Here is a 20620-nt window from a genome sequence, read left to right on the forward strand (position 1 = left end):
GGGTATACTGAAGCTCTTAACCACTAACATTGAGAGTTAGGGTGAAGCTGATGAAATGTGGTAATGAGGATGAGACCTCATGCTCTTAACCCTAGCTTGGGTGAGCTCAAATCAAAGAAAGCATGGGGCTCCAGAAAGAGGGACCCTATTCCACTTGACTGACTCTATACAGAGATCTTGGGTACATTGTTCAAGAGCATCAGCACATAGTGCGAGCATAATGAACGACTCACTGAATAACAGGGGATTGATTGTTAATCCCTTCTATCTGTCAATTTCCTCTTCACTTAGGAGGACTTATCAAGCAACATGCCTCATTTAGAGGTCTTTGGCACAAATGTAAACAAACACAAATATTGCCTCTTAAGGAAGACTTCAGCCAAATGCCTGCCAAAAAAGTGACAGGGCTTCCAGACTACATGGAGTAAGAAGGCTAAACAACCTTAGTGGTGTATCAACCACACTCCAACGCTTAAGCAAAAGCTAGCTAGCAAGCAACTAATGTACCTGTACAAAAGTCAAACAGTTAATATTGTATTCAGAAAACCAACAGACAACAACAGTGGAACTTTCCAATATCTACACAATGCAAGTCATAAGTGCAAGAACTCAAGTGAGTTCATCACATCAATGGACCTACAACACAATAAGTATTAGTGATCAAAGCAAATGGCATCTCATGTAGTGAGACCACACCAACCATTAGGGCCAAATGCTCAAACCTGAAACACAAAGCTCAATTAGTATGTGTACAAACCACTAGTTCAAAGACTAGGTTCAAAAGCAAGTCCAATGACCAAAACAGAATTCAATATTTTGCACAAAGCACATTCAATCAAATAAGAAAGTGTCCTCAAAAGGATCAAACTCAACTCATAAGGCAAATGCTTCAAACAATTCATGTAAAGCAAAGGCAAGCAATGTGATCAAAGTTGGACAATCAAATGAGAAAATCCAAATCAAAATAGAAAAACATCCAATGATCATGAAATTTTTTATGCGAGTTTAACATGTTATGAACAAGCATCATACCAAAAATCAAGTCCAGAAGAGATCAAATGGTATATGTATGAAAATGCACAAATGCAAGGCAAATAATATGACACAAAATGTTACACTTAATGTTCATGTGTCCAAAACAGTGATGTCAAATGGTAAAAATGCCAAACAAAAGCCAAAAAATCACTTCACATGTTAGGATCAAGCATGCCAAATTTCAAGTCAATTGGATTAAACATGAGCATTCCATAATCAAATGAATGCAGCACATCAATATGGCATCATGTTCAATCAAACAATCACAATTAAAAACCCAGCATCAAACAATTTATGAAAATAACATCAAAAAATAATAGAAATTAACACAAGCATGTGAAAAAAAGTTTGGATCAATTTGGACATTTTTACTATTTTTTATGATTTTTAGAAGTTGATGAAATAAAATGAAATAATCAAAGAAATAATGGAAGAAAACAAAAATTGAAGTAAATCAGCATATGCACTCAAGCAGATTCGAACACATGCGCTTATGGTAAATGGAAAAATGCAATTGGAAATCAGAAAAGTGCATAAGCTAAGTCTCGAACCCACGCACTGAAGGATGAAGCGAATATCCAAATTAAAGTCAGAAATGTACACGCGAGGATTCGAACCCACGCATGCCATGACCAAGAACCTAATGAAACACAGCGTGCCAAGGGATCAAATAAATCAAATGGAATTTTTACAAATGCATAGCGACGGTATCGAACGCAGGTGTGAACGGTTCATGAGCGCTTGAAGCAAAACCCTAAGGAGACGAACCAGACGGCCGGAATAGTGATTCCCGTCGTCTTCTCCGATTGACTTCCGGTGAAGATGCATAAAAAATTTCCAGAAACGCGCAAGCTACACATGGATCCAAAGCTCTTCCAACCAGGAGCATGAATATCATATCAAAATCATCTAAAACTTCATGAATTCTATGGATCGAACGAAAACAAATTCAACATCAAAACTTTAAATCCACATATCCAGCTCAATTCTTAACCATTTCAAGATCTAAATACATCAGAATCATCAGCAGTGCAAGATCTACCTAATAATGGCAAGCAATTGGCAAAAAAGAGAGGTCGAAAATTGCACCTACTTGAAATGGCAGTGATGAAATCGTGTCTTTCAAGCCTCCATAAGCTCCAGATCAACTTCTCTACTCTTGATTTGAAGCTTTGAATAAGAATTACCACTTGAATCCACCTGAATCCTCTTCAATTCCAAAATCCGATCCAGTTGAAAGTTCACTTGTTCTGCTCGAGATCTTGCTCAATTGCCACAAAAAATGGATGAATCTTCCTCAGAACTCCACAAGGATTATGAATATGCAAAGGAATTCAAGAATTATGTGAAGAAATTTGAGTTTTGAAGAGAGAGAAAAATGGAGGGAAAGATGAATTTTCAGATCTAGAATGTGTTTTCTGAGCAAATTCTGTTATGATTAGGCTTATATATGGTGTGTTAATGACTTTGATAATCCCACTTAAGCCTTGGCTAAACATGATTAGGGAAAATTGAAGTGAAGTGCAAAAATGAAAATGAGGTTATGCATGGCCATGTGTACGTGAACAGTGCATGCAATGGCTTAAATCTCACTTAAAATCAACCAACAAACACAATGGAAGTGGTATTTGGCTTGTATAATCAACCAAATTCAAATTATGGATTTTCCCTCCAAAAAGCACATGTATGAACACATGATCATATGAGCTTCTTTCATGCAATGCAATGGTTGATTTGGAAAGTATTGGTCAAGACAAGCATTTTGCAAAAAGAGTGGACCAATTTGGAGTTTTGAAGCCAAAGTTATGTCATGTCGAACTTCCATGTACACTTTGTGATCATTTGGCCATAACTTCTTAACCAATCATCAGATGGACATGACATAGGACTTTTTGAAAAGGGGAGATAAAGATCTTCAACTTTCATGTTCATCAAAAATCCATTTGAAGCTTATTTGATGTTGATAAGTCAAGTTGAATGTGGACCAAAAACTTGCCATTTTTGGAAACTTGAAATTACATGTCACTTTCCATTTTTGGAAACTTTTGATTTGACTTCAAAATCTTCAAGATAGATGTTTGACATGATGAATAGGCCTTGTTTGAACATGAATGAGGTATTTCAGATCACTTCCCCAACCTCAAAGCCCTCAATTGACTGCACAGTTGATTGTATTGGTCCTCAGATGACCTTGACATGTTCTGATGAATTTGGGGCCTTTGCCACTTGATGAATTTGCTTCAAAATGGAACTATAGATCATATAAGATCAATATAATGATCACGTGACCTCCATCTCAATAGAATGCCTCATCTTCTTAAGAAACCCTGGCTGGAAGAATGTCATTGATCAGGGTTGACCATAGGTCAGAACCCTAATCCAAAGGAACTTGAGGATGAACTTTGAAACCCTTGATGATGAAAGAACCATGATGATGGTAATATATCCTTGCAAACAAGATAATTCTCAAGACCTTTGAAGGATCAGGAAACCCTAATTAAAGTGCAAACCCTCAGATGGTTGATCATCAATCCATGGAAACCCTCAGGCTTGAACCATGTAACATCTCCATCTTCTGAAAAGACTTTGGAGGATGATCTTTTTATTATCATATGATATGCAAAATGCAATGCCTAATGCCCTAAAATATGAAATGCAATGTGTCAAACTAGTCCCAAGAAGAGGAGGGCAAATTTTGAGGTGTTACAATAGGCCTCACAACAACCTGGAAAGAAGGAATGCTCCTCTTATTCCAATTCCTATGACATACAATCAACTTCTGCATCCTCTGATTCAAAGATCATTGGTGGATCCCAAGACTCTAAAGCATATGCCATAACCCTACCCATCTGGGTATGATCCTGATATGCAATGTGGGTATCACAATGGATCAATAGGGAATTCGACTAAAGATTGCAACACTTTCAAAGCTAAGGTTCAACGATTGATCGGAAAAAAAGTACATATCCTTTCTTCAAGGAAACTTGGTAGTTCACGTCAAGCTCTCACCACGATAAATGTGAATACCTAAAGGGGCATCTCCTGAAGTCAGTGGATCAGACAGGAAATCATCCTCAACACTGGAAGTTATTGGACATTGTTTTATCATTTGCATTTGTGTTTTCTTTGTCTGTTAAATGCTACTTGTTTTTAATGATTGTTGTCTTTTATTGGTAATATTAATGAAGTGATCATGCATTTTGAATTAATCCATTCGTATTCACTCATGCTCATTTTCCATTTTAATGTAAAAAAAGAAAATTCCATTCCTTTTGTTTATCAAACTGTTGTTTTAGGAAAGATTAGAGGGATTATGATGAAAACTAAATACCCATGATTGTTGTGGTGTGCTTTTAAATAAAATTTTTTTGATGATGTAAGACACTGTTTCAAATTCCCAAACACCGAAGAGATAAGGAGTTAATCCCTAGTCAAACACTTTGAGCCTAGAAGACATTATTTCTTTCGGAATTCAAACCCTTAATCTTAACCTAGGGCATGATAGTTATGTTCAGATAGTTTGACTGTGCATTTAATCTTTCAAGAGAATCCGTCCATCTGTACACCCTTCAAAAAGGTTCAACCACATGTTATTCTTCGCACACATGTTGAAGTGTCGAAGAAGATGAGAAAATCCAAAAGGTTTATAATGGGTGTTCCTCATACATAAATAACATGAACATAAAAACCTTTCAACAAAAAGAAAAAAATAAAGAAAATCCTGCTTAGTTGAATACCACAAAAGACAACTTAGGCAAAAATCAGGGCATCCTGATGGACTGAAAGCTTCGAAGAAGCAGGCCAGGAAAAATCAGGGGTCAAAACAAAAGTCCATCAAGAGAGGTCATCAAATCCTTAACAATGGAAAATAAATAAGGTGACTGTCATTTCAAGAAAATCTCATCTTGAATCATCATTTTTACCATCACACCTTCGAACCCTCTTGGAAGTTGAATGCGTGTGTCAATGAGCTAAACGTAGGAACTGGAAGCCATCAAGAAAAAGGGGTGGGTTAAAGTTAAATTTTGAGCCTTTTATCCTTTTGTTTCAAAAAAATCATGAACCATACCATTTTACAACCCTTAAAAGACCTAATTGAGGCATGGTTTAGTTTGAAAGCATACTACAACAAAGTTGCGTTAACCTGACTCCTAAATGATCTTTGCTAATCATTTATTGATTGTATCACCTTGCACACTTTGAATGGCTAGACCAACATTGCGTATGATCATTGACCCATTCACTGTGTATCACCATCATTTCAATAATATTCATTTCAAATTTTGCGTAAGAACTGCATTAAAATTACCATTTTTGAATGAACGATTTTATTTGTAAGCCAACATTTAGCATCAAAGGAATCCCAACAATGTGCACTCATACATTTGAGGAACTTGATCATGTGAAAGAATTTCAGACAGAGGAAAGTCACGCAAAGATCTTAATTAAGTCTATCTCTCTAAAGGTCGGTCAATCAGAAGCCTGTCATTCCAAGAGTTGGACAACCAGAGGTAGAATGCTTCAAATATTCAAGCATTAGGGAAAGTCACCTCAAAGTCTTGTTGTGACAAGATGTCTTCCAAACTCCTTGTGAGGAGAACATCTTCAAAGACTTAGAAAACTGGGGCAAGATGCGCCACAGAGGGGCAAGTCATCTCCATGCCTTCAAGCTGCTCAAGCTTATGCCATATGTCATCAACTAATGAGTTCAAGACCAGTGTCAGGGAATCATGCTATCACCCCCATCAAATAACATGTTGCCTTTTGTCAAAGGAGTTTTACAAAGGGACCTTCCATCCATTACCCATCACAGGAGCATCATTTTGGAAACCTCAGAGTCATTGCACAAAGAATTCTCATGAATTAATCATGTCACTTTGATCTAGCGTTAAGCCATACATATCCTCTCATTCATCGAGCATATGCCCATACCATGAAAAATCAAACATCAAAAACCAATTCTCGTCTGGTAAGTCTTTTGCAAACCAGTTCCCATATGGCAGCCTATTTTTAACACCAGTTCTCATTTGGTGGTCTTTTCTTAAAATTAGTTCCCGTCTGGTAGATTATTTGTAAACCTGTTACCGTATGGTAATCTTTGTTCAAAACCAATTCCCGTCTGGTAGCTTATTTTTAACTCTAGTTCTTGTCTGGTAGTAAGTTTTCTTTTCTAAACCAGTTCTCGTCTGATAGTTTATATGAAATTCATTTCCCGTATGACAATAAATCAAAAGAAACCAGTTCCCGTCTGGTGGCTTACTTTTAACCAGTTCCTGTATGGTAGCTCTTTTTTAAGTTAGTTCCCGTCTGACAGTAAACCTAGAAACTAGTTCTCGTTTGGTAAACTATATGAAAGTCAGTTCTCATCTGACAAACACAAAACAAACACCATTTCTCGTCTGGTAATCTAACCTTCAAGTCCAATTCTCGTATGGAAATTCATCTTAAAAATTCTAGTTGTTATATGGTGCCCTTGAACCATATTTCGGTTTTCATTGGCATAAAGCCCAGTTTTCTCTAGAACATTCAGAGATTATGCTTTGTATGTCTTGATTAAATTCCCTATTAGGAATCTCTAAAATATTTGACTGGATGATTTTCTTGTGAGAGATCTCCAGAATTATCAGGAGTGTTCCTAAGGTGTAGTCAGGTCATGTCTGGACTTGTTGATGAACTTTTCTTTGAATATCCCAAATGTCATCAGGTCATGTTTGAACTTGTTGATTAAACTTTCTTTGTATAATTTATAGTGATTATCAGGTCATGTTTAAACCTGTTGGTGAAATTCTCCTTTAATATTCAAATGTCGTCAGGTCGTGTCTGAACCTATTGATTAAAATTTCTTTGTATGTTTTCCAGTGATGTCAGGTCATGTTTGAACCAGTTGGTGAAATTCCCTTTTAATATTCAAGTGTTGTCAAGTCATGTATGAACATGTTGGTTAAAATTTATTTGTATGTTTTCCAATATTGTAAGTTCATGTTTGAACCTGTTGATGGAACTTTTTGATTATCCCCTAACATTGTCAATGCATGTATGAAACTATTGATTAAACTGTCAAATCCAATTCTAAGATGTATCCAGGTCATGTATAAACCTGTTGTTGAACCTTTCTTTGAATCTTATAATTTTGTTGAGGTCATGTTTGAACCCGTTATTGAAACCCTTTAAATTTTCCAGTGTTATCAGGTCATGTCTGAAACTGTTGTTGATAATTTTTTTAAAAAATATTCAAGTATTGTCGGGTCATGTCTGACCCTTTTGTTGAAACATTTTTTGCATTTTAAAGTGTTTTCAGGTCATGTATGAACACGTTGATAAAACTTTCCTTGTGGTTGAAACTTGTGGTTGAAACTTTCCTTGAAATTTCCAGTGTTGTCAGGTCATGTATGAACGTGTTGATAAAACTTTCTTTAAATATTCAAGTTATTGTCAGGTCATATTTGAACCTATTGTTGAAACTTTCTTTGTATGTTTTCCCCAGTATTGTCAGGTCATGTCTGAACCTATTGTTGAAACTTTCTTGGTATGCTCCCTAATATTTCGAGGTCATGTCTAAACCTGTTATTTGAAACTTTCTTTAAACACTCCAGTGTTGTCAGGTCATGTATGAACCTGTTGATTAAAATACCTTTGAATATTCCCCAGTGTGTTTTCTCCAGCAGGATTGTTATCCCTAATGAGTTTCTACACTTATTGAGGTTTCCTATGGGCCATCTTTGCTTTATCTCCACCACATCCCTAGTAGATCAAATCAAAATCATAAAAAAAGAGTCTCGCATCTATGCGTAGTATATTATATCATGTCATATGCACTCCTGATCAAAATTAGAGTCTTCTTAGTACTTAACTATCTCCCACTATGATCATATAAAGAGTGTCATGCTTCATATTCTCTGGTTGAAGATACTTAAATACAGCCAACTGTCACATCCCGATTTTGACCCTGGATCGCTGATTCAATATATTCATCATAGTTGTTGCATATCTGCATAACATAACATGCATTCCATACCATATAGTGCCTAGCATGTCAATCGAAATAAATTTTCGGATCCACAGGAAAACGGTTGAATCAATTTTCAAATATGCGTCAAATCAATGGGTAAAAAACTTCAAAGTCGAGCTTGTAAACATCATTTTTATTAGTCGATGTTCCTAGTAACTTAACCTGGTGTGTTCGATTTATTTTTCGGCTATTTTTTCGGTCACATATTGATTCGTTTAAGCGTCTTAATAGGAAGTTTTCTATTTCAAAATTTGACAAAAACCTGTATGTTTTCGAGAGGTTTGTTTCGCAATGATCATTATGGTGTAGTCATTTTAATTTTTGAGCATTTTCGCACCCAATTTTTATTCATTTTTGATTTGTTTATTTCTGTTTTTTTAGTCGGAATAATTGAGACGATTACTTATAATTAATCATATCTTTAATTTAAATTTTTGTTGTGGGTTTTATTTTTAATTAATTATTGAAATGTTCCCTATTAATTAGATTTTATGAAGAAAAGTCAAGAAGTTTGAAAATATCGTTCCCATTTTTGGACAGTTGTCCAAAGAAGAAAGGAGGAAATGTTGCCCATGGATGACCACTAAGCACAACCCACCAATTCACTTGAAAGTATTTTTTGACCAATGAAAAAAGAGCACATATGTACAAAAGAATAAAGAAAACGAAAAATAAAGGGGAGGTAGGGGGTTCATTCTTTCTTCTTACGTTTTGGTTTTCTTTCTTTACTGAACCTACATTTTTCCATACACTCTTAATTTTCTTCCTCACTCTTTCCGTCACCTCTCCAAACTCTCATTCTTCTTCTTTCCTCCATACACTATTCTCTTCCATACTCCTCCTCCTCCTCCCAAAAACAGTGAGAAAAAACTCAACAATAATAACTACCTTAAAAAAAACCTTCCACCACCTACACTTTCGACCACTTCTGCCCTCTTCACTCTCTTTCACCCTCATCATTTCAAGAAGAAAACACTCACCAATCACTCACTCTCCTCTTTCACTCCCACCTCCAGCAACTCACCGTGACTCGCCTTACTCCCCTTTTCTCATGCAAAATCGTAAACTTCATATCACACAACCTCCTTCCTCTACCGTCATCACCTCTGACAACACCATCTCTCTGATCCACAAATCGCACATCAACCTCCTTCTACCCTCTTTCTTCCGCTACATCCTCCTCCCCCGGACCACCCTCATAAACTCCCTCCACAACCGTGAATCCGCGACGTCAAGCCCTTATCTCAACGATAATTGCGTCCTTAACCTTCAACCTTCTTCCATATCAAACAACCTTAATAACCTTCTTAACTTCATGTAACAAATATATTCAAAATGCGATGGACTTGGGGTTTTATTGGCTTTTGTTTGTTATGTCACACATGAGGAAAGAAGATGATATTGAGGTGCATGAACATGTTACTGCTACTGAGTTGGATTTATTTTGTTTTCTTTTCTTCATTTTTACCATGTTTTTTATTATATATATTTCCATGTCCATATATGACTAAAAAAGGGTCATGGAGGAGTGATTGACACTTCGGTCTCCCAACCACCATGACCCAGGTTTGATTCCTAGCGCCCCTTTTCTATAATTTTCATGATTTTATTTGCTTTTCCACTTTTCTGTATTGCCTTATTATATATTTTTATCATGGAAATGTCTTGGCAACTAGAGGACCATGAGGGAGTGGTTGAGGCTCATGCCTTTCAACCCCCATATCCTGGGTTCAATATTGTTGCCATAATTTCTTATATTATGCTATTTTTTCCATTTTTAACCAAATTAATTGCTATTTCTTTTTTAATTTTTGTAACATATATTTATTGTTTTTGACATTACATTTGCAATTTTTTTTTTGTGTTTTTATTTTCATTATTTTATTCCGATTATATTCATTGTAAATATGCGATTTTTATTTATTAATAAAGCGTGATGCTTGTGGATCTTTGTTACCATTTCCTTTGAATCAGATTTTGATCTGTGGATTCGACATTTCCCATTTCGTTATGCCACCGATTTTCCATCGATACATTGATTGTATTTTACCGCATTTTGACCCATTGCATACGACGTTTTCGTTGTTTTCAATATGCACAAACCGTATTTGAGCATATTACCAAGGGTTTTGCTTAAGCTTATCGATTCCATTTTTCCTTGCACGTCCTTCCGTTATGTGACTTTGATTTGCATCCCCGTATCACGATTTTAATCTTTGCATGCTTCATTTCTACTTCTTTCGATGTAATTATTATGAATGTGTTATACATATAACTTGTGTGTTGCTATTTCCTTCACATGACTTACTCTTGGACATTCTTACAATGAGAGCATTTCCTTGTGCACGTACACTCATTTACTTGTGTTTGTTATTTGGTATGTAAATCGTTTCAATATCTCATAACCTCATTCGACAAAATGTACACCCATTCCCATGACGTGTAATGATTTTATCGCTTTATTTTCTTTATTTGTTTGTTTGTTGAGGTAGTTCTAACACAAGAATAAAATCAATCTCTTTCTCAAAAGAATGAAAAACAAATATTCGATCCAACGTCGAGAATTTTCTCAAATGAATCCATTCCCAATCTTTCAATTCATTCCTATCTTTCCAAAACCTTTCAAATTATTTCATTCAAACTCTTTCACAATCGATCATCAAATACTTGATCCAACATCAAGCCATTTTCCCAATAAAACTAAAAAACACTTAATGCTTATTAGACACTTTTCAATAAAGATGGAAACAAAACGAGGTGGATACCACCAACTCCTGGGGCTAGGATTCGAGTTGGATATCTCGCCCATCCAAGTTCTCACCATCACTCAAAACACCCACAACCAATCCAACTCTTTTCACGCCGCCGTGCGATTGATCCTCAAACCCTTTCTGTACCCGAAAGGTATTTTGTCTCAAGACGACGTAAAAACAATATTTCATCCACTTGAATATGTGAGTAAGCTAGCGATGTTGCCCACTGTCAAACCCCAATTTTGATCCGGAATCGCTGATTCAATACATTCATCATAGTCATTGCATCTTTGCATAACATAACATGCATTCCATACCATGTAATGCCTAAAATCTCAGTCGAAATAAATTTTCAGATCTAGAGGTAGATCGGTTGAATTATTTGTCAAATGTGCATCAAAACAGCGGGCGAAAATTTCAAAATCAAGCTTGTAGACATCAGTTTTATTAATCTACGTTTCATGTAGTTTAACCTAGTGTGCTTGATTTATTTTTCGCCTAATATTTTTGTCATATTTTGATCCGTCAGAACGTTTTAATTTGGCGTTTTCTATTTCAACATTTGATCAAAACCTGTATGTTTCCGAGAAGTTTATTTCATGCTGATTACTTTAATGCATTAATTTTAATTTTTCGAGCATTTTTGCGCCCGTTTTTTATTCATTTCATTTACTTTTATTTTTATCTTTTTATGAAGATGTCAAAAAATAAAATAATAAATAGAATTAATAAAATAGTTAGTTTGATTTGATTTTGTTTTGTTAAAATTGTTTGAATTTTTATTTCTTTTTATGTTAAACTTATTTTGGATCATTAAATGTGTCTAAGGATAGTATTGACATAAACTAATTTATAACCCTAAAAGTGTGGTATAAAAACTAACTTGCATGAGCCAATAAACTGGGAGATCCGCGACGGATATGAATCACAATTCTCTCCCTCGTTGTCAAAATGGTACAAAATTTTTTTGAAAGAAAAATACACTCAGTGGAGCAACACCACCCTACTACAACAAAATCTTCATCACTTCTTTCATTTCATTTCCATTACCACCACCAAAAACTAATAAATCCAAATATACCTCTTCATAAAAAGTAACTCCTTTTACTGCAAAATAAATTATCTCATCTCTTTATCACATAAACTCTTCCGACTTACCTTAGTTTATTTTTTTTTTCTTTTCTAAAAAATAATAGCTTTTTCTTCCACTCATCTTCCTCATAAATCACATATATAAAACCACATCCATAATAAACCATACCTCACTCACTAACTTTTCCTAATCTACAACAACAATATCACATTTCACCATTTTTTCTCATAAACATTCAACCACATATAATACTCCATTTTAAAATCACAATCTTCATGCTACACCAACCATACCCTTCAAAAACCAACTCATGAAACACTAACTATCTTATCTCTTCTCACTTATTCTACTACCTTCAAAAAATCACCTCATATGCCACACACAATCTTTTCCATAACCATCTTCTTCCCATAACAACCACATTAACACACGCTAATATGACTTACCAATGGAAAAAAAGCGAAACAATAACAATCGGATCGGAGCTGCTCCACATAACCGTGAAACATTGCCATCTCCTCCGATTCGGTATCGTTCCTCCACTTTTGCTTTGATTCCCTTGATTTCATTTTATTTGCTTTGTTTTTGCTATCTTTACATGTTATTGTTAAATGGAGAGTTCTTGTTTATTCATGTAGTTTGTTTTTAACTCACTAACTAATGAGTGTAAGAGATAACGAGAGAGCTTGTGAAAGAAGAAGATGAATAGTATTGCTTAGAAAAATCTGCTACTATTTTATTTAGTTTTGTTTCTTTTTAGTATTTGTAGCACACTTTCATTTTATATATATTATTAGTATTCATTAGTTGACAAGAAAAAGACTCGGGAGGAGTGGTAGAGCCTTTGGCCCCCAACCAACAGGTCCCAGGTTTGATTTTGGCGCGCACCATTTCTGCTGTTTTTCATGTTTTCTTTCCAATTTTTCTTTTTTTCAAGGTTTAGTTGACATCAATAGAACCATGGGGGGAATAATTGAAGCTTCATGTCTCCCTCACCCATGTTCGAGGTTCAATCCCTTATTGCCACTTTTCCATTTTTTTTCACCCTTATTTTTCATGATCTTTCACTTTTTTTTAATCATCAAAATGTTGTTTTCTTTCTGATTTTTTTGTTCCCACTTCTTATTTGTGACATTACCTTTACAATTTTTTTTATTTTTTTCCATTTGTTTCCCCCCGATTACGGCTATTGCAAAAGTGCCCCGTGAACGGTTTAAAAAATACGATACTTGTTGAATTTTTGTTTTGTGTCTTTGATTTATTTTCATGGTTAAGTATCGGACTTTAATATATGGATTCGACACTTCCCATGTAGTTATTCCACCGATTATCTTATTGATATATTGATGGTATTTCGCCGCATTTTGACTCATCGCATACGATATTTTCGTTGTTGTCAATATGCACAAACCGAGTTTGAGCATATTACCTAGGGTTTTACTTGCACCTCTCAATTTCATTTTTTCCTGCATGTTCTTGCATTATTTGATTTTGATTCATATCCTCGCATCCCGATTTTAATCCCTACTTGTTTCGAATTTACTTCTTTTGATTTAATTTATGAGCATGTTGTAAATATAACTTATGTGTTGATATTTTCTTCACATGGATTACTCTTGGGCCTTCTTACAATGAGACCATCATCTTGCACCTACACTTATTCATTTTTGTTTGTTCATTGGGCTCAATTTAATCATTTCATTATCTGAATCCCCATTGGACAAAATGTACACCCATTCCCATGACGTGTAATAATTTTACCGCTTTTATTTCTTTGTTTGTTTGCTTGTTTAACTAGTTCCAACATAAGAATAAAATCAACCATTTCTTTAAAAAAATCAAAAAAATAAATACTCGATCCAATGTTGAGTAATTTCTCAATAACCAACTCAAACCATTTCTATTCATTCCATTCTTGCAAGCCCTTTCATTCAAACCTTTCACAATCGTTCATCAAATGCTTGATCCAATGTCAAGCCATTTTCACAATAAAAGTAAAAAAAACTTAATGCCTATTCAACACTTCTTTTCAATAAAGATGGAAATGGAACGGGGTGGATACCTCCCGAGACTAAGATTCGATATGGATATCTCACCAATCTTAGCTCTCTCCATTACTCAAAACTCATTCAAATCAATCAGACTTTTTTCTCGCTGTCGTGCGATTGATCCTTAAACCATTTCATAAACGAAAGGTATTTTGTCTCAAGACGATGCAAAACAATGTTTTTCCCACTTGAACGTGTGAATAACCTTGCGACGTTTCCCACGGATGTTGATTTGTAAATCCATTCGGCCGTGATGCAAACTTTCTCTTCTCCACTTGTTTCAGGTAGCCAAAAATGTTTTTGTCGATTCACACAAAGTAGATTTCGCTAAAGTCGACCAACAAATAAATATTTTCTACCCAGAACTACGTAATCCTTGAGTTCTCTATTGCACCTGGAGATACGTAGGAGTATGATTTATAAATCTTGTCAGACCCATTAATAAAAAACTTAGGTTTAGTCCCCTTCGTTGCAAATATCCAAAAATATTTTCCCTTTTCTTTTGTTCCTATTCTTCTTTCCCCTTTTAATAACTCGAGAAGCTTAACATTTCTTAGCAAACACTAACACACACAAATAACCTAATGGTTGCCGTTGAGTACAACAGACGTGAGGGATGCTAATACCTTCCCCTTGCGTAATCGACTCCCGAACCCTGATTTGGTTGTAATGACCAATATCTTTGTCGCTCTTTTTTTGGGTTTTACTGATATTTCCCTTTTCCTTTTTAGGAGTAAATAAAGTTCGGTGGAGACTTTATTCAGTCCATCATTGTGAGTGTGTGATTGCGCTTCCCTAAGTCGTGTTCTTATTTTTTTGAGGTGTGACAAATGGCGACTCTGCTGGGAAACCGGTTCCCTAAGTGAGTCAAGCCTAGTTAGGTCATTTGTGTGCCTTTGTTTGTTTACTTGTGTGGCTTTTCTTTATTGTTATATTGATATAATATATTGCATGTATTGGAAAAAATAGGTAAAAGCTGTTATATTTTGTTCGTTAGCCTTAGGCTGGTTTATATAGTGAGGATACAAGTATTACAATTGATTTTCTCCTTAATGGAGAATAAAGAAAAACAAAGGTAGTATTAAAGCCAATAATAAAATCGGAAATAATATATTCTCCAACACCCCTCCTCAAGTTGGTGCATAGATATCTATCATGCCCAACTTGTCTATCAAATACTCAAAAGTAGGTCTTGTCAAACTTTTGGTCAGGATATCCGTAGTTTGTTGACTTGAAGTCACGAAGGGTAGACATATGATTCCCACATCTAACTTCTCCTTTATGAAGTGTCAATCAATCTCGATATTCTTGGTTCTGTTATGTTGAAATGGATTACAAGCTATGCTAATAGAAACTTTACTGTCAGAGTACAATTTCAATGGAAGCTCAATTTTCATCTTAAGTTCTTCAAGGACTCTAAGGATCCATAATCCTTCACAAATACCTTGAGACATAGCTCTAAACTCGGCCTCTGAGCTACTCCTTGCTACAACTCCTTATTTCTTGCTCCTCCATGTCACAAGATTACCCTAAACATAGGTACAATATCCATAGGTTGATCTTGTATCTGTGACTGAACCGGCCTAATCGACATCGGTGAAGATAGACACATTTCTTTCACTAGTCTTCTTAAAAAATAATCCTTTTCCAGGATTTCCTTTCAAACATCTCAGTATCCTATAGACTGCCTCGAGATGTTCCTCGAAAGGAGAATGCATAAACTGACTCACTACAGTAACTGAGAAAGCAATATCAGGTCGGGTGAGTGACAAATAAATCAGTTTCCCAACCAATCTCTGATATCTCCCAGTATCAACAGAAACATTACCTTCTTCCCAAAGTTTAGAATTAGGATCCATAGGGGTATCTGTAGGACGACATCCACTCATTCCTATTTCTTTCAACAATCCTATAATGTATTTTTGTTGTGAAACCATAATACCATTTTTTGAACGAGAAACCTCCATACCTAGAGAATATCTCATGAATCCCAGGTTCTTGATTTCAAAGTCTACTGCCAATTTCTCTTTTACTCTTGCCATTTCCATTATATCGTCTCCAGTAAGGACAATAACATCAACATAAACAATCAGGACAACAAATTTTCCATCGTGGGAGAATTTTGTGAACAAGGTGTGATCAGCCTGTCCTTGGATGTACCCTTGTTTCTTTATGGCCTGGGTAAATTTTTCAAACTAAGCTCTAGGGGACTACTTTAATCCATACAAATACTTATTTAGTTTGCATATATTTGATCCATATTTGTTTTCAAAGCCAGGAGGAATGTCCATATATACTTCTTCGTCTAGATCGCCGTTAAGAAATGCATTCTTAACATATAACTGATGCAAAATCCAATCCATGTTAGCAGCAAGAGACAAAAGAATTCTAACAGTGTTCAATTTTGCAACAGGAGCAAATGTCTCTAAGTAATCTATACCATAGTGTCGCATCTCGAAAAATACGATTCCTCGCGATGGTCGCGGAAAAATTAGTGTTCGAACAGAGTCGCCACCGAACTTTATTTATCCCAATGAAGGGATATGAAAATATCGATAAAACCTTTAGGAAATAGAATAATGGTCGTCGCAACCATATTCAGGTTCGGGAGTGGGTTACGTAAGGGGAAGGTATTAGCACCCCTTGCGTCCGTTGTACTCAACAGGAACCTTTTAGTTCTAATTTGCGTTTCGAGTGTTAATTTATGTTTGTTTGTTATTTTTGGGTTATAAAATATTGAAAAATAGAAATGGATGAGAACCTAAGAAAGGGAAAGGGGAGGTTTGTTATTAATGTGCTCGCGAAGATACATCAATCTCCTGCCTACATATCCTTATGGTGCAATAAGGAAATCAGAGCATTCGTAGTTCGGGGAACTACGGTTTGTTGGTGTCTTTTAGTGAACATATGTTTAGGTCGCATTCTAAAGGCTAAACATTGGCTTGTCTACTCTCGGTGGAGGCTTAAGCACTAATTTGTTGTGCGCATTAGAAAGGATTAAATAATGTTCATTCTGAAAATAGTTTTGGTCACACGGGGGTGACGAGTTGAGTTATTGTATTGAATGTTTTGTTTGGTTTCGATCATACAAGGGCGAGAAAAGATAGATTGGTTGTGTTGAGATTTTTTGGTTGGATGACGATTACTCGGATGGTCGAGTAAGACAACTCGCATCCTAACAGTCGGGAAAGGGAATAGAAGACTCTAGACCGCTTTCTTTTTCATCCTTAATTGTGAAAGGATCTTAATGATGATTAAGGTATTTTAAATGGATGACGAATACTCGGATAATCGAGTAAGACAACTCGTATCCTAATAATCGGGAAAGGGAATAGAAGACTCTAGACCGCTTTCTTTTTCATCTGAGTGATTATGAAAATAGGTTTGTGTATGGTTGATGTATTTTAGAATGAACGACTAGTGCTCGAATGACTGAGTAAGACAACTCATATCCAAGCATTTGGGAAGAGGAACTGAAAACTCAAGACTATCTCCCTTTTCGTATAGTTTATTATGAAATGATTTGACTTACGGTATAAGTTGGTGGAAAAATGACAATTGTTCGACTGACCGAGTAAGAGAACTCGTATTCAAACAATTGGGAGAGAATTTGAAGACTCAAAGTCATCTCCTTTTTCATTTCGTTATTATGAAATAGTTTGATTTAAACGAGTTAGGAAAGTCTTTAAGAGAGATGACAATTATTTGACTAACCGAGTAAGAGAACTCGTATTCAAACAGTTGAGGAGAGAAGTTGAAAACTCAAAGTCATCTCCCTTTTCATTTCTTATTACATAAATGATTCGGTTTGATTGTGCTTAGATGGATAGAAGTGACGACTATTTGACTAACCGAGTAAGAGAACTCGTATTCAAATAATCGAGGAGAGGAATTGAAAACTCAAAACCATCCCCCTTTTCATTTCCAAATGAAATGGTATTCAATTGTGATTGTGTATTTTATTTTGATTTGAAGAAAAATACTCGACATTGGATCGAGATTTGAATTTGTATTTGCGGATAAATTAGATTATAGTGAATCAATCATCTAATCGATTAATTAATAACCGAATAGGTCTCATTGTAAGAAAGCCCAAGAGTAAGCTATGCGAGGTTGATGGCGATACTTAAAAGCAATCGACTTACAAAAATATGGAAAATGGGTTTGATATTAAATCAAAAAATGTGTGATTTTAATGGTTTAAACATGATTTTGAATCGATGATGAAATGGCTTGGAATTGAGTTTGTATTATGAAGTGATAGTGGAAAATGATGACGAAATAAGTCGGTCAATTTTTAATCAACAAAATCAATTGATTAAAGCTTGATTAATTGAATTTAATTAAGATTAATTATCAAAATTATTTAATTGAATCAAATAATTAAGTTAATTAAAATTGATTAATCGTAATTAACTAATTAAATAAAAATGTAATCAATTAATTAATTATAATTAAAAGAGAAAGAAGTAGGTGAAGATGTCGATTTAAAAAAAGTTAAATTGAATTGGTGGTAATGTGCTCAAACCGGTTTGTGCAAAATGACAACATGATATATGTCATTCGCAAAAAATCAAAACGCGGTGAAAATATTCCATTGATGTACCGAAATTTTGGCGGCATGTCGGCATAAAATTGCCGAATCCGTATATCAAAATTTTGATTTAAAGCAATGTAAACATAGTCAAAACAATATAGGATAACATTATATTTACCATATTTACATCATTGTTTACAAAATACATTCACGATGCCAAAAAAAAATGGTTAAGGGGCTAGCCATCCAATATTCTATTTAAATTCATTTTCTATCATAATTATAAGTAAAGTGAATTAAGAAATAATAATGAAAGTAAACATATTAAGATAAATATATATAATAAAATAAAGAAATAAAAAGAAAGTCCTGGAACTTCTTATCTCTCTCCTTTATAGTTCACTGGCTCTACCCCTTTTCAGATAAGAAAAAGAACGTGACAAGTAAAGCATTACCAAAACTCCATAAACACCAGAATACAGCCAACATATAATCATATTGATCGAACAAATCAAGAAAACAAAACCGCATTTCATTTTAAAGTTCATCATGGGCTTACACGTTTACGACATTTCAGAAAATCAAAAACCAAAATCGCAAACACAATTAATACAAATATAACGGATAAATAAAGTTTACCCATTGATAAACAAATGAACTTACCATGAGGTGATTATCAGATGTTGGATGATGGCGAAGAAAAATGATGTGGTGGTTCGTGGTGGTTGAAGCGTGCTAACGGATGGTTGTTTAATGGTAGCGGAAGGAGGACACTTTGTTTGGATGTCGGTTATTTGGTTGGTGGTTACGGTTTTCAACGGAAAACAGAGGGAGAGCGGTGAGGGAGATCCGGCAGAAGGTTGCAGAAAGTTGTCGTGTCGACGGGATTGTGGTTGCTGTCGGCGTTACCGCGACAGATGGTGTTTTAACGACGACGAAAGGGGAGTGTTGGCGGAGGAAGGGTGTAAGACGAAGGCGACGTTAGCTACATATTTACGGCTTGGTTGTTTTATGGAAAAGAAGAAGTTTTTTGAGCGGAGGTTTTATGTTGTTCCCCTGTTCCTTTCTTCTTTTCGTTTTTGAGAGACAGAGAGAATGTATTTGGTGGGTTTTTGTTCATCAAGGAGAGAGAAAGACTCTTCCGACATCTTTCTTCTGGAAAACTCCCCCTCCATTTAATTGAAAAAAACCAGAATCTATGTGTGGCCTTTTTTCTCTTTTTTTAGCAGAGAGATGGTGGAGAGAGGAAGGAGAGACGTGTGTGGTGAAGTCTGTCCTCTCTTGTGTGTAATGAGTGTCTCCCTTTATTTCTTTTTCTTTCCCTGCTTACTCTTGTTACTGTTGGTGAGGATAGAGGAGAAAGGAAAGGTGAGAGCACATGAGTGGGTGAGGAGACAGATGCGTGTGAGATGTTGTCAATTGTCCAAAAAAAGATTTTTTCGAATCTTGAATGCCAGCTGGCCCTTGGCAAAAGGGATCCAATGCTAATATATTTTTATTCCACAATAATTATTACTATCTATTGTTAAAGAAAACTTTTATTAAAAAAAATCCTAACTAATATTTCAATTTGAATAATAATAATAATAAAACAATCTCTAATTTGGGTACTTGAACAAAGAAGTAAAAGGACTGATTATAAATAGAAGTCGGATGAGAATTTGTTCGAAAAATTAAATCAGACACACTAAAATGATCAGCACAAAATATACTTATCGAAAAAATACAGCGCTTCTTCAAATTTCTGAAATAAATTTGCACCGGTTAAAAGGCTCTAGCGAGTCAAAACGCCCCCGAAACAGTCACTGAAAAATATGACGAGCACACCAGGTTAAACTACGTGAATCGTAGATTAAAAATACTGGCGTCTGCAATTTTAATTTTGAAAATTTTTACCCGCTGATTTTGCATGTTCTTGAGAAATGATTCAACCAATTTGTCTGTATTCTCAATAAATTTATTCCGACTGATATTTTAGTTATTATTTATGATGGAATGCATGTCATGCTGTGCATATGATGAAAACTAAAAATGAAATCGATTTTACAAAAATTTAAATATGCCCGGACAAAATTGGGGTATGACAGCTGCCCCTATTTCATTATCTTGAACTAGAAGGTAAGAATGACAACAGTCTTCATACAT

This window comes from Lathyrus oleraceus, chromosome 7, assembly GCF_024323335.1.
Source record: "Lathyrus oleraceus cultivar Zhongwan6 chromosome 7, CAAS_Psat_ZW6_1.0, whole genome shotgun sequence".
NCBI lineage: Eukaryota > Viridiplantae > Streptophyta > Magnoliopsida > Fabales > Fabaceae > Lathyrus > Lathyrus oleraceus.